Raw genomic sequence first — 16,943 nt, 5'->3', positions numbered from 1 at the left:
GTGGGTTTGAAATGACAGCTCACTAGCAGGTGACAGCCATAGGGCAAGAGCATCAGATCCACCACAAAAGCCAGCACAGTGACACAGGACAGGGCACAGCATTGCCGAAGAGTGTAAGCGGCTAGATGAAGGGTGATGTATGGAGGATGAAGTGGGAGCAGCAAGGCAAGAAAGACATAGTCATAGCCATGCAGAGTGATGGAGGCATTTATGCACCAGGAGCAGAGGGCAAAGGGGAAATACAATTATGCCCAAGATGCCAGGATGGTCAGAGATGTGGCCTTCTCAGGTGCACTACATTACAAGGCTAGCATCGGCCGTAGCGGTGTAGATGCAGGAAATCATAAGCACTGGTACGCTGGTATGTTGCCCGGTTGCAGCAGGATCCGCCGTCCCAAACACAGCAGGTGGCAGCTTCCCCAGTTATTACAAATGGTGGGGAAGGGGCAGCCTGTTCCCCAGTCTCACCCGTGGCCCCTTCGTCATAGAGCCAAAAGGGAGACTCTGGGCTGTCCTTATTCCTGGGTGGAGTTGCTCCGATGTGGCAGTGCCTCACCCTCTCTCTGTGACATGGGCCACAGTGTCCCCAAATCCTGACTCAGTATGGCGCCACAGGATACAGTCGCTCCACTTCTTGATGCGGTACAGGAGAGACGGCCCCACCACACATACGAGGCCTCCAGCAGGGATCTTGTGACGTTGGGCGGCTCCAAGTCTGCAGGCTGGTGGAGGCTCCTACCACTGCAGAGATAAAGGTGGCAGAGACTCCGATGGGTTGACTCTGGAGGTTAGCAGCCTCGCCAGGGGCAGGAGCTCAGGGGAAGCAGCTCAGGGGAAGCAGACTGCAGTGCAGGGCAATGCTGTGTCCGGGGGCATTGTTGCTGCAATGTAGAGACAGGCCAAGGGTGAGGGCCCAGCTTGAGCAAAAGCATTCAACATGATGTTGCAGAGACCCACAATAGAGTCACAGAGCCCAGTTACATTAAGGAATATAGCTGCGTCTGACTGAGCTTCAACTATGAGCAGCCATTGCGATAGGTGGCCTGGCCATGTCCCCTAGGTGCACATGACCTTGAGGTACGAATGGACACATTTCTCTGCACCCCAGATGTTTACCACCTAGTCCACGAGGTGGAGTATTTGTCCTGCGCAATATCTGATCACAATCCTGTACTCTTACGATTGAAATGGTAGCCCCCCCCAACCATGCATTCCTACATGGTGTCTGAAGCCTGAGTCATTGGAGGACCAACTGTCCTGGGAGGTAATAGGGGACCACGTTAGATGATATTTAATAAATAACAATAGCACTGCCTCCTCCCCTCTGGTGGATTGGGTTGCCTTCAGTGTTATGATTAGGGGGAGGTGGATTGCAGAATTGGTGGGAATCAGAGGTACATTTATGAGGGAGGTTCTGGAGACTGAGCAGGAACTAAGGGAGGTGGAGAAGCACAGGCCAGAGATCCCAAACTTGCAGCGGACCCTGCTTGATGTGAAGGAGACGGTGGTGGGTCTCTTAGAGATACTTCACTGCTTTGACAATAAACAAAACATGTTACCAGCACATGCAGAACATGACAGAACTGGGTCCCTACTGGCCTGGATTGCCAACCTGGCCAAGAGCGGTTATGTCATAGTGGAGTTATTTACAGAGGAAGGGTCCCACTTATACAGCCAAGAAGAGATGAATAGCCACTTTTTACAGTACTTTTCCAGGCTTTACACGAGCGCCGCGTGACACAATGAGGAAGTGTTACACGCCTTACTTTCCCCCCACCCATCTCGATTCTCACGCAAGAGGAGGCCAAGGAACCGGGGGGGGGGGTGAAATCACTATTCAAGAGGTTAGAGCAGCGATCAAAGGACTGGCTCGGTGTAAGACGCTGGGATCAGATGGGCTCCGAATGGATTTCTATGCTGCCTGTGTGTGCAAAAATTAGGGGGTACCCCCGACTAAAGTTCCTAATTCGGGATAAATCAAACAGTTGAAAGTACAGTAAATTAGGAACAGGTTAAATTATGGACTGAGACTGACATCAGACAAAAGTGAATGTATCTAAACAAAAGATCTTGGTACAAAAATGTATATTCTTTATTATATCATATGCAGTTTTAAAAAAAGCAATCATATTTGGCTACTTTAAATATATATATGTGACAAGCTATCTACATATATAACATACTGTAGATTCCAATTCATTGGTATTTGTATTGCATTACAGTAGTTATCTAAAACATGGCTATAGGTTACAGGTTTCTATGCTGCCTGTGTCAGTTGAACTAGCTCACAGACTAGTGGACCTTTACAAAATAGCTAGGGAAGTGGGTTGCATGCTGAATTCTACTCGAGAGGCACGAGTGGTGTCCCAATTAAAGCCAGGGAACCCAGCACAAGACTGCAGGGCCAATAGGCTGCTATAAATGCTTCCCATCAGTTTCAAAATTTGTAGCAGGAGATTGGTCTCCAAACTTCTTCCCTTAATGACTAAGCTTATACACCCTGGTCAAGCTGGGTTTATACCTGGCCGGAACACAGTGCTTTATATACAACACCTCTTGGCAGGGTTGGAAGCAAAACCAAATGACCATGACAGGGCAGCGGTGTTTGCTGTCGATATAGAAAAGTCCTTTGGTAGCATAGAATGGTGCAATTTCTATGGGATACTAGATCGGATGCAGCTGGGGATGGGCCTCTTGGTGTGCACCTGAATGATATATGCAGATCCCATGACCAGAGTCCCAGAGGAGCAAACTGTTTTGTCGCTCCTGCAGTTCACCCTGATGATGGAGCTGTTGGCCAGTCTTGCAAGAGTCAGAAACAGATATTGGGGAGTCCAGATTAGAAACTGTCAACATCACATAGAGTTAAAGTGCAGATGATCTTGTCCTGTTCCTAGGGGACACAAATGCAGATCTGCTAGAGGAATTCAGTTCCTTATCGGGCCTGCAGGTAAAATGGCAGAAATCTCAATTATTCCTTATGATAGCAAATCACCACCAACCGGGGGGACGCGTGAGATAGGAACCTCACTGCCTAACATATCTGGGGGTTAAAAATGTCCATGACAGGCAGGACCGGCCAGACGTAAATGTGTCACTCACCATTAGATCATTATGTTTGAACACAGAGTATTGGAAGATGCTCCCATTGTCAGAGGCTGGAAGGGTAGCCTTACTTAAGACGGGAGTCCTGCCTTAACTCTTATACCTCTTTACAGACCTTCCAATATGGGCCCCTAGGGCAATTAGCAGAGAAATAGACTCCCTGATGATGGCATTCCTGTGGCGATCATGCCAGAGGAGGGTCTTCTTTCCAGACTGCAGCGCCTGTCAAGAGACGGGGACTGGCGGTGCAGGAGTTCAAATCCTGCTATCTGGCGGCTTAACTTCAATGGTTCACACAATGTATGGTGGGCAGACAATCCCTGGACCATCTGTTGGAACCATTTGTTCCACAACTCTGTAGCTTGGTGGGAGAATTACTGAGAACAGGAAGACGCTCAGAGGAAGAAACCCCAGAATTTAAAGTCATGTGTTGCTGTTGGATCTACTGTTTACAAAAAAACACGTACGCGAATCACATACTACCGTGATTTGCCCATAACAATGCTGAAAACCCTATCACATGGCAGGAGCTGGAAGGGTATAACAGAATGGTCACCAGCAGGGATGGCGGAGGTGGGGAACTTATTCTGCCCAAGTGAGCTCCTTCAGATCAGAAATTGACCTCCCACCGGATCACTTCTTACTGCACAGAGCAGTGACAATGGTATTCTGCAACCATTGGAAAACCAGTATGATGTGGCCACAGCCCCACAAACCTTGTAAATCAAGACACTGGGAGCGGGCACCATTGCATGCTTATGCAGGAAGACGTGCTCCAGCCGCAGTAAACCCTAAAGACACAGTGGAAGGAAGATTCTGGTATCCCCATTCCTGACTAAGACTGGGTGAACATCTGAGAACAGGTGCCAAAGGTATCCAGAAACACCCAATGTAAATTGTTTACTTAATACACTCTTCATAGAGCATACTTTACACCAGGACATATTAACAAATACTTCCATACAGCTGATTCGAAGTGCCCAAAGAGTGAAGCAATAAAGGCTGAGCTTAAACACGTTATGGGACTGACCACATCTAGCGGCTTAAAAGGAAGAGGTCACAGCCGAAGTGGCAGACACAATCTCTAAAGTAGTTCCCTTTTCACCTGGACATTGCTTATTGAACTGGTTTACACGTATCTCTAAAACAAAAGTTATCAGCAAAATTCTTCATCTTGGCCATGGGAGAAATCATGAGGAACTGCAAGGCCCTTGGGGAACCCAAATTGCCTTGTGGCATAGAGAGCTCGAGAGGTGGGCTGGACATGAGGGGAATAGCTAGGAGAGCACTATGCCCAGTAGAGGTATCAAGGGCATGGGAGGCACTGGTAGACTCCCTAAACGAACCAGACACGGAATACCAAGAACCGTCACCAACTTGTTCACCTGCCCCAAACTCCTCACTGCACTGAGAATATAAGGACAATTTGCATACTACCTCCCCTGCACCACAAATATGCAACGCTTCCCATTATTAAGTACCCTGTCACCCTGAGGGGTCGATCATGCCATCCAGGGAGACAACTAGACAACCAGAACCGTGAAAGACCTCTTACTTGTTCTTTTCACATTGCGGGAGCGACTCATTAAGTGATGGGACGGAGGGGGAGTTGGCGAAAGATGGAGATTTTGTGATGGAAGTTACATTGAAGGTGTTTGAATTGTATAAGCTGCCACTTGGCACTTGATGATACAAATCTAATTGTGATATACTGAGGATACAACGTTCAATAAAATCTGTTTTTAAAAACAAATAAATGTAGTGGAAGTTTGATAGGTAGGTATGTTATGTAAAGCAGGTTATTAAACGGTATGCTATATACGGTAGGGAGGTAAATTGTGGTAAGTAATGTATTGTAGGGAGATATGGGGTAAATAGTAAAGGTAGGTAACAAGGTATGGTGTGTAAGTGTTATAGGTAGGTCAGACATGGTAGAAAGGCTAGGTATAACATTTGGCATGGTTTGTAAGTTAGGTATGATAACTACGGAACGCATAGTAGGACAGCTATGGTAGGTATTTATGGTTAGGTAAAATAGGGTATGCATGGAAGGTACGTAGATGTGGTAGGAAGGTAGGATAGAGTAGGTCTGTTTTGTTAGGTACCTAATTATCTAACAGAAGTTGTTTAATAGGATCACAGTGACATTTGTGTGACCTTAAAGAACAATCTCTGTCCATCACAGTGGCTTGTGTGTGACTAACATCTTTGCTTGATGAAGAACCTGAATCAAGCATCTGGATAGACAAATGATCATAGCTATTAGTTGGATAACCACTGCTTCTGTGTACCCACACAGCATTTGGCAAATCAAAAGCTGGATCCACAAGAACAAACATCTGGGTTGAGCCACTGTAGTACTCCTGAAAGATCTTTTTTGTCAAGTCAGATCTAAAAGGACTACTTGATGTAACCAACCTCAAAATGCCATGGTCCTGATGGACAGTTCATACAAGCAATGGCAAACCATGAAAAACACATGAAGCCATTTGCTGAAGATGGCTGACCTGAACCCCATTCTATATGCTTTATTTTTTGTTGTTGTATTGATGATGATGACAGTTCTCGCAATAGACAGAACTCTCATCTGTCTGAAGCAAGATCTAAAAAGGAAGTACCTGTTGCATTAAATTCAGTAGTGAATTCCCATCAACTGTCTTGAATGTGCTTAAGTAGTTCTGAAATATTTGAGACCCCTGAATCCTTCAAGTCTAAAGAAACGGTTTTGTTTGATCAGAAGATTTAAAAACAAGGATTTTGCCTAGTCCGAGAATTAGAGTATCAAACAGTGATAGACATTTGGGCTGTGTTAGCTTGTGCTATTTGCCTGCTTTGTTGAATTATTATGCAATCACGGAGGCATTATAGCGGAGGCATTGTAGGAATGATCTCATGGTCTCAGTTAGGCAATTTGATGTTCCTAAGTGCCATTACTCATTGATGCATCCATCTACGCGATAACTTCTCAAGCATGTGTGCATATTTGCTAAATTGATGAACTCAGTTTTGAAACAATCCTATCAATGGGTATGGCTCCTATACTACAGCAATTGAGCGAAATGTGTTTTTCATAGTTTTCAAAATCCCATTTTTGGCATGAGTTCTGTCGGAGTTCAGACATCTCCCCAGTCTACAAACTTGACTCAAGGAAAACACACTGAATATTTTCAGTTCTCCTCGCTGTGTTTAGCGATTCTGCACTTTACCTTTATCCGTGCCAAGCAATTGTGCAATGCCCTAGTGGCCGTGCGGAAACTCTTAGCCGCTATAGTTTACACAGAAGGAACATATTGTATTTTATCACGAGCCAGGATCAAGGGCGCTGTAACCCAGGTTCATGTAATGGAGCACCCGTCTGTTTCTTATAACAGAGGCACGTCCTTCAAGTGCTTCTGGGCTGGCCTGTCTGGAAGACTCAGGCTCCCACAGCGTCAAGTGGAAGTTCATGGTATTTGCATGCCTTTAGCAACTTTAGAGCAATACCTCGGTAATTGCTGGACAATTAGATATTGGCAGTTACGAAACAACAACAATGTAAACAAGCAAATTAAGTGATAGGTATATTATCAATAAACCATATTGTCTGTTGATTCCATATCATTTGTTGAAAGGTAGGCATGGATATATTTCTTGGCCCTCAGTCAAACACATGGCTTTCAGAACGTCTACTCTGCACTATTCCGATTTCAAATATGGGAGTTTAAGTGAAGGTTAAGTAGCCAAGAATTTGCACAACGGAAAGAATATCATAGCTTAGTAAGTGGTTGGTTGGTTTCAACACGAAAGTAATTACATAAATGGTGGAAAACGTTGACTTTTGTACTGCTGAATAAGAAACATCATTTTGAGGCATTTAAACTTAGCTGATGATAGGGGGGAGTCGGTATTTCTCATGTTAGCGAGAGAGTCCGACCTGGTGCAGGGGCCAATAATAAATCCTTCAGACAAATACATCTATATTGTGTCTAGATTAACTCTTTTCTGAGATATTGGTCCCAAAATATTTTCCCTATTCTCCTGATGTATATGTAGAGCGGTCACTACCTTGCTAGCCATTCTCCTGTCACATATCGTTCTCCAGCAATAACTGCAGCTGTCATGCCATAAATTGCCCCTGGCTTTGACAGATGTCATTTTTCATGGAACATGGGCTCAAGGATACCACCATGGCTGCCTATCCATTCGACAATACCAATATTTAGAAAAGGACAAAGGTACTGACATGTATTATAGCTATTATATTGTGTTATTAAGGTCAGTTATCATATTAAGCTGTGTAATAATCACACAGACAACAGGCACGAAAAGTAGAAGTGCTCATTTCAAGCACACAGACCCATCACATGGTGCAGGTGCCTTCACTCAAAACAGAACATGCACAGCCAGTGCTGGAAGTGGAAAGCATTTAGTCCGAGAACCCATACATTGGGGGTCAAGGTGTGCAAGATGGAAGGGGTGGAGTCATGAGGCGTGGAGCTTCAATAGCAGAGCCTGACAGTCAAATTATACATCTTGTATTTTAAAAAATCTGGTGCAAAGAAACCGGCAACATAGACAGTGCTGGTGGCAAATCTGCTCTAGTTTACTTAATTGGACACAAAGAAACTGCATTTTAAAATATCTCACAGGATAAGATACTTGCTGTAGAGTTCATTGTTTGCCCGGCAATTTTGAAAGGATTATAATAGCGGTAAAATCGAACTAGTGGTTAACACAGTTCTACGAGAGTTCTATGTTTTGTCCAGTCACTGTTTGAGGCATACACTAGCATAGAGGGTTAATGTGCCGTCACATCACATGCCACACAGATCATGGATTTGTATTTTATGTAGAGGTAAGTGGGCTACTGCTTTTGACACTGAAATCATTTTGTTCTGCTCTGAACTTAATTTAGACAACAGGCGGGGGCGGGTGCGACTGTATTGTGTCCAGAGGTCGGAAAACCACATCAGGACAAATACAGTTTGTTTTCCTTGTTCAGCTGGAACCCAGATGCTTCCTGGAAGTTGCTTCCGCCACTGGACACAGCAAGTGTTCCTCGCATATACAGAATGGATAAAGTAGGAGCAATATCAGTTGCATTAAGCGTGTACAGTGCAGACATCCACAGTGCCCGCTTTCACAGTACTGATTGACAGCAGCATTTCAAGTCTGCTCGAACAGAGAGCTAGTGCAGATCCAGCTGCTTACCTCACCAAAATCTGCACTCTTCTTTGTTGAGCAGAATGCATGCCAATTCACTGCTATCTCCTGGGTTATTTTTCTGATATCCTGGATTCAATTCTGCCTAGTACCTCGACCAGCCGTTTCAGTAATTGTGTCTGCCTGTAGGTGAATTACTGCTTCCTGCTTGCACTTATTGGTTTTCGTTTGTTGTTTGATGTCCGCACGATCAAATGACCAGATGAGGAGGTAACTGGTTTTGTAGTGAAGACATTGCTCTCACTGTTCAGGTATCTATTGATGTATCAGCATAACATATTTTGTGTATCTGGTGATTCTTTGGACCAAATTGACATGTTTTAAATGTTTGGCTTAGTATAGCTTCTTTTGGAAGCATGATACACCTTGTCCCAAATCGCTAAACCATGACTGTGGTGCAGCACAAAACTGCCCACTCTTCACGAGTCAAGTCAAGTCAATTTAGTTTCATTCGAGATGCACTCATAAAAGCATAGAAATTCCATAGATTTCAGAGATATTTGATCAATAACATTTTTTAATTTAAAAGTCACATACAAATAGTGAAAAGCACAATCCTTAAACAATGATTTAATAAAGTTCATCTCGATTGCTATGTACAGAATGACTAATAGTTCTGATTAAATTATAAAGTTTTTACAGAATCAAACTGGATAAATGTGCTTACCAGCAGACACATAATCAGCAGTCAAAGCCTAGAATTTCTGCCTTAGCACCCATGCCCATCCTAAATATTTAGCAGTTGCTTTTGAGATGAACAATGAAGTGCTAGTGCGTATGAGTCTTAGAGCTTCAGCACTGCTGTTCGTACCCAAAGACTTCCACAGTTGGATTAACCAGACTCTTCTTGGAATTACATAGGCGGGACAAACAAATAGAAAGTGAGCAATGGATTCCTTATGATCCCCACATACAGGGCAGATGCTGATACTTGCACTAGCCCACATGCCGGTGAAAGACTTGAGGGGTAGGGATCCTGCTCTAAGCTGGAAATAGAGCTTCCTGTCCCCAGGTTTGGTGATGGCATCCCAATAAAGCTCTAACCTGGCGATAAGCTTTGCCTCTAGAAACCCCCAAGCCATTGTCGAAGAACCAGTGACACTCTAGATTCGGTATGCAGCCTTCTCCCAATAAATCTCCTTTAAAACATTTTGGATGGAAAAGAAGCTGTCGCTGGATTTTACCACAGCATTTGCATACACAGGCCTACTAAGGTATTTCTGAGCTCCTTTAACCAGCTAATTTTATGTAAGACATCGGATTTAATAATATCCATGAATCCTTCCACATAATGCAGGAGCTCCGGTGTAGTCCAAAGTCTACGCCAAAATAAGATTGGGCGGAGCCTTGCTAAATCCGAAATAGCTTTCCTACTAAGATCATACCTAAGTGGCAGCAAAGGGGTACTCACGGGAAGTCCAGTAATGTTACGGAGGAACTTGTTTTCAGAAATTATTAAGGGCCCTAATTTCTCAAACCCCCATAGCTCCGCGCCATAGAGCGCAGAGCTAAGATCCTTGGCTTCATAAACTTGGAGTACAGACTTTATCGGCTTTGTTAAAGATTTTTTATGCTCCATGTTTAAGGCCCCTGCATGTTGTCTATGCCTGAGTGCCGCTATATCTATATGTTGGGCCCATTTGTTATCTTTCGCCACATGAATCCCTAAATACGTAAAGGCCTTGACCACCTCCAATGATTGGCCATTCATAAAAAGTTTACCTTTAAAACTATGCTGCGGATTAAAAACTATGAGCTTGGTTTTAGGCACATTAACTTCCAAGCCATGGTCCAGACAAAACTCCTCAAAAATAATAGGGCGCGCTGCAGGCCACTGGGAGCATCTGTATTTACTGATGACATGCGGGCAACTACTCCATTAATATATAATTAAAAAGCGTAGGAGTCATTGAGCAACCTTGACGGACACCACGCTCCACCGGGAAGTCCGAGGTAACCCTTCCCTGTCCTTCCCACTGTATCTTGGCGTAGTTGGCCTCATGCAACCTCATTAGTAATGTTAACATTTCTTCAGATAGACCCAATTTTTTTAAGACTGCCCATAGCTGGGACCTGGGGACTAAATGAAAATCTGCTCGTAAGTCGACAAAGGCAGCATAGAGACTGCCTTTGCCTAGTACCACAGTCTTCCATTGTAATAGAGTAAAACGAAAGACCTGATCTACCGTGCTTGTTAGCTTACGAAACCCCGCTTGAAAGGAGGACAATACACTATTCTCCTTGACCCAATCAAGTACACTATTCAGAATCATCCTCCGATCACCTTTTGGATAGTATCTATGAGGCTGATGGGCCTATAATTTCCTGGCTGCATTTTGTCACCTTTCTTGAATACGGGAATTATCAGCGCTCACTGCCATAATACCGGGACCTGTGCTCCCTGGGCCACAGCATTAGCCAGAAGCATGATGTACTTTCCCCAGCGTTCTTTATCGTAGAGAAAAACATCCGCTGGGACCCCATCTGGCCCCGGTGCTCTACCGCTGGCCACCGTACTAAGAGCCATCAAGACTTCGTTAACATTAAAAAGTTCCTGCTTATAAAAAACAGGCCTAAGATCATCCATTATATTATCCAGATGATTACATGCATAGTGTGGTCTGAAGTAATTTACCCATTCCTCCTGCGAAACATTATTTTCAGGAGGGTCGGACTGCCCCTCCCTCCTCCACTTGACGATGTTCCAGAATTGCCTAAAATCCTTACTATCACTTGCCTCCCTTAAATCCTGCCAGTGGAGTTCATCCCACAGCTTCTTGGCATTGTATATTCACCTCTTATACTCCTTTCTGGCTATACGAACAGAGTCCAGATCCCTCCCCTTAATAGCAGTTGTTAGTGTAATTCTGACACTCCTACAATCGGTATTATACCACTTAAGCAGCTTAGGGGTTGCTCCCTTGTTTTTCTTAACTGGTTTGAGAAAGTGGTCCTTGATGCCCACAAAAAGGCTATCATGTAGTTTAGTTATGTCATCCAGACCTTCAACAAGTTTATTTATTTGCCCGAGGACCAATATGGCTTTGTCAACCTCCTCACTAATATTGTCCATGACCTTTTGATTGGTCATGACGTGCGTCCATTAAAGCCTAGGCAGATCATTAGTAGGGATGCTTTCAGGAGTGCAATACGCGGCCATATCTAGCTCTAATTGTTCTGGCTTCCACCATTGATGCACTACACACAACGGGTTATGGTCACTCTCTATTTGTGGCTTAGCCTCCATATCCCCTACCAAATGCCACAGATTCATACTACAGAGGACATAATCAATCCTACTTCTCTAGCGCCCATTGTCAAATGTATTAGCCCCTGCCATGTCACTCACAGTTCTCCCATTTAATGCTCTTAATCCCTTCTCACAACAAATCGCATTAATACAAATGACATCCTCAGACCACCTAGTTACGGGTTTCAGATCCAGTTTTGGCACCCCCCCCATTGCCTATCTTCCTCTTCCCCAGGATACAGGTCATAAGCAACCAGGGGCTCAAAGGTTAGGTTCAAATCTCCTGCCACAACTACGTTATTCTTCACCAAATTAGATTCCATAAGGGAATCCAAGATCGCTATAACTTGGGACCCCCCTTCCCTATTTCCCCTGACATAGACATTATAAATATCTAACCAGCCCAAGTGACCCAAATGTACTCTAATAAGCTGGATGTCATTACTTCTAGTCAATAACTCTTTAATAGAAAATGATAAACTCTGCCGAACCCATATAACTAAACCACCCATCGGGCGCCCTTTTGGCCCCTTGATCGCTGGGACAAAATAATTTAAATAACCCTGGGCAAAATGCGGCTCACATGACCAAGTCTCCTGGAAGATGCACACATCAAAATCATTGATGAATGTGAGCCATTCCAGAGACTGTAGTCTGGAACCTAGACCTGCTATATTCCACAAAATTAACTTACCACCCCCGGGTCTACTGTTGCTGACCGGACAAAAAAGTGCATCAATTGTAGAAATTATGCAAGTTTCCCTCTTTTGCCCTGATTTAGATGCTACATTTGGAAGGGTGGTGGGGTAAACCTCACTTTCCCTACTCATAGGCAAACTCATAATGTCAAGGTGATCCGCGCCACTATGGGTACTTCTAACCATCACATCAACCCCAGTCACTCCCTTGTTTGGGCTACCCCCTGTGGTAGCGAGTGATCTTATAATCAGATCCCATGAAAGTCAATCGTTGTTATCTAATCCAGAACCATCCTGTCCACCCCGGTTGCACTGTGTGTGGATGGGACGGGTTGGGAGTGAAGGGCAAAACTTCTTTAACTGGATACGTGGTCATATTATCGAATAAAAAATATTGATTGGCCAAAATATCGAGTTAAAAATATAGAATGGGCACAATATCGAATGGACAGAATATAGACTACAAAAATATCGAATAGAATAGCAAAATATCGAATGGAATAGCATTAATATTGAATCCAAAATATAGAATGGACAAAATATCAAATGGACAGAATATAGACAACAAAAAAATTTAATTTGAGGTAAGCAAGTTAATTTAAATTTTTTTAAAGTGTTTTTTACGTTACTATATGTGTGAAAAGTGTATATTTATTTTATAATTCATTTTAATTAATCAATTTAGTTGTATTTAATTTTTGCATAATATAATTCTGTAGCGGGTTGTGTGTTTATAGGGGAATCGGGTGGGAAGTAATTTAAATATAATTAATTAAATATATTAATTTATTTATTGGTATTTATGTTGAAATTCGTAATTAATTATTAATTGGTAATTAATTAAAATATAATTGGTCATTAATTTTAATTAATTGATTAATTGATAATTATGATAATTAAATATTGTATTGTCTGCAGTGGGTTGTGGGTTTATAGGGGAATAGGGTGGGAAGTAATTTAAATATAATTAATTAAATATGTTAATTTATTTTTTGGTATTTATTTTGAATTCATTGTTAATTAATTATTAATTGTTAATTAATTAAAAAAACATTAGTGAATAGTTTTATTTAATTGATTAGTTGATAATTATGTTAATTTTATTAATTTCTTTTCAGTAGTGGGTTGTGCATTTATAGGGGAATAGCGTGGGACGTAATTGAATTATAAATAATTAAATTTTTAAATTTATTTATACCTTATTTTTGTTGTAATATTTAATTTTTTAATATTTGTTAATTATTTTAGTGTTAATTGGTAAATAATTTGTATTAGTAGGTAATTTTTTTAATAATTAAATTTCATTTGTATTTTTAATTGATTGATTAATATATGATATAAAATTGTTAATTATTTTATATTAATTGTATTTGGTATTAATATTTAATTTAATTTAATTCATATATGAAGTATTTACTTTCCCTACTGTTGCACTCACTGGAGTGGGAATAGTAACTTTTACCCCTACGCTATCCAACGCTTTTCCCTAATGTTGCACTCTCTGGAGTGGGAATAGTAATTTGTACCTCTACTCTATCCAACGCTTTCCCTACTGTTGCACTCTCTGGAGTGGGACTAGGAATTTTTACCCCTACGCTATCCAGCGCTTTCCCTACTGTTGCACTCACTGGAGTGGGAATAGTAATTTTTACCCCTACGCTATCCAACGCTTTCCCTACTGTTGCACTCTCTGGAGTTGAAATAGTAATTTTTACCTCTACGCTATCCAATGCTTTATGCTTTCCCTACTGTTGCACGCTCTGGAGTTGGAATAGTAATTTTTACCCTTCCGCTATCCAATGCTTTCCCTACTGTTGCACTCACTGAGTGGGAATAGTAAATTTTATGCCGACGCTATCCAACGCTTTCCCTACTGTTGCACTCTCTGGAGTGGGAATAGTTATTTTTACCCCTACGCTATCCAATGCTTTCCCTACTGTTGTACTCACTGGAGTGGGAACAGTAATTTTTAATCTCCCGCTATCCAACGCTTTCCCTACTGTTGCGCTCACTGGAGTGGGAATAGTAATTTTTACCCCTACGCTATCCAATGCTTTCCCTACTGTTGCACTCTCTGGAGTGGGAATAGTAATTTTTACCTCTACGCTATCGAATGCTTTCTCTACTGTTGCACTCTCAGGAGTGGGAATAGTAATTTTTTCTCCTACGCTATCCAATGCTTTCTCTACTGTTACACTCACTGGAGTGGTAATAGTAAATTTAACCCTCTCGCTATCCTACGTTGACAATATTGTATATGCTTTGTTAATAATATGTGTATATATATATATATATATATATATATATATATATATATATATATATATATATCACACTTCAAGGCTGCGCAGACGAGCGTTTCTCCTTTTCGCCACCGCCCATCGTAGACAAGACACGGACCCAAATCTAGTGCTTGTTTAGTTTATTGTCCCAAAAACCGTCAGATGACACGTTTCACCGCTTGCGCGGCTTGTTCACTCGACAATAATTATTCTCGTGGAAGGCAATTTAAAGTGACAGTGCTCATTTGTGGAATACCACGTAATGTGGCGATTGACATAGACAAAATACTGTCGTTTTCCTTATTATTGTTAAATACAGAAACTCATATTGGCATCATGTTGTATTATCTATATATGTAAAATAGATATTGTCAATACATGCATCAACTGACTTTCAAATAAAATCATTGTTTGTTTGGATACATGTAAAATACCTTCAATTAATGGCATTTCAAAACTTTCTCAATATCGGTAAAATACCAGAGTAACGTGTTTGGAAAACAATTCTCTTTTTTGTCATATCATATTTAAAGTGCTTAACGTGAATAACGTGATTAAAATATATTTGATATTATTTCAACTCCTCCTAACGCACGTTTTCAACTTATAGGTGATTAATATGTACTTATCTTGTTAGTTTTTGTTAACGTGCACATAATATATCATCATTAGATGGTGACTTGTTCACAAATCTACATAGCCATTGCAGTTGTATTTAACTTATCTGGTTCAAAGTCTCTCAATGGTTCTCACCATGCATCAAATATCTCATCTGAATCTATTGTCCATGGTCCTGTATAATCTAATATCATTTTGTTGCTCCATATGGACAAACCACCCTAGAAAACATTCATAAAATTCATATATTTACACATATTTACACCAAAACGACATCCTGTCAAAGGATATCAATATAAAGTATAGCTATATACACATATACAAATATAAATATATATTCATTCGCCTATTTCATAGACCATTCATAAATACATAAAAACCAAAATTATGTTTAAAAAAATTTTCTTTTTCTAAAAAATTCTTTTTCCTTTTTAAAACCAGGGTGTAATGTATTGTGACAACTTCTTCTCCTCTAGATTTTTATGTCACATGAGGGATTCTGTGTTTGATATATTAGACTGTAGGGACATGAATGGATTGTTGTATTATTAATCAAGGCATGTGTGTAAGTCTTCTGTGATATTAAGCCCATGAGGATATTTGGAATCAAACAATACAATATATCGTGTTTCCAATTTCCGAAGTTTGATCTCTCTATTGCCTCCTCCATGTCTGCTGGGCAAAATTGAATCAACTAAATAGTATTTCAGCCCTTTATTATTATCTCCCTGATTGTCTTTAAGATGTCGGGCCACCGGATACGTACTATCCATATTTGTGATGGCCCTCATATGTTGGAGGATTCATACATGGGCTTGCAATTTTGTGCTTCCCACATAAACTAAATTGCATGGGCAGCTTAAAATGTATACTACATACTCTGTCTTACATGTTAAGATCCTTGTTATTTTTTGTGGTTCTTTGGTGAATGGGATAGAGAATACTTTTGTGTTACCACCATGGGTGCATGCCTTACAACTTATACATTTTTTAAAATATATATATTGACGGTCGCCAGTAGGTAGTTATAGTTAGGATTTTTTTCAATGTTAAATCTCAAAATTCTATTTGGAATAACTTTGGCACCGGTTGACGAATCTGCCTGAAAATGTCCTGAAAATGGCCTCGTCGAGCTCCGGTTCTTCCCTGAAAGTTTGGGGGGGATACGTCAAGCGGGGGCCGAGATAAAAGGGGGGTCCCAAAAAGCGTTTTCCCCATGTTAATTTCCATAGGGCGGTCGATTTCACTTTTAGCTCGAACGGCTGAATGGATATACACCAAACTTGGCAAAATTGTAGGGAATGGTAGCCCGATGTGCCTTTGCTATGTCTCAAGATATGTGCTCCAGTGGATTTTGAGTAATTTAGGTTCCAAAAAATATATATATCTATAGGCGCTCTCCGGTGCGCGCACCGGAGAGCGCTCCAGGCGCGACACGCGACTTGCGCACAGAAAGCTGATTGGCTCTTGGGTGTCTGTAAACATTCTAAACAGTCTGGAGCGGCCGCCATCTTGTGTCTCGGTAAAATCGAGACACAAGGGGTTTGAAAAAAAAAGGGGGCAAATGACCATAAGGGGGAAGAGTAGACCCCCTCTGACCCCCTAGGTTTGATGTGGGGGCTAAAATAGGGTCCTGCGGGGCATTAATTTTTTTTTTTTTCGATTTGCGTGGGGGAAGCGCATGGTACGCGCACCGGGGAGCGAAGCACGGGGAAAATCCAGGACCATATTTATGAAGGCCTTGCGCTGCCAGTTTTGCGCCGCCTGTGCGTCACTTTTTGTGACACA

The sequence above is a fragment of the Lissotriton vulgaris genome, chromosome 6 (assembly GCF_964263255.1).
Source record: "Lissotriton vulgaris chromosome 6, aLisVul1.2, whole genome shotgun sequence".
Lineage (NCBI taxonomy): Eukaryota > Metazoa > Chordata > Amphibia > Caudata > Salamandridae > Lissotriton > Lissotriton vulgaris.
The sequence above is the reverse complement of the archived record's forward strand: the minus strand, read 5'-3'. Positions refer to the sequence as shown.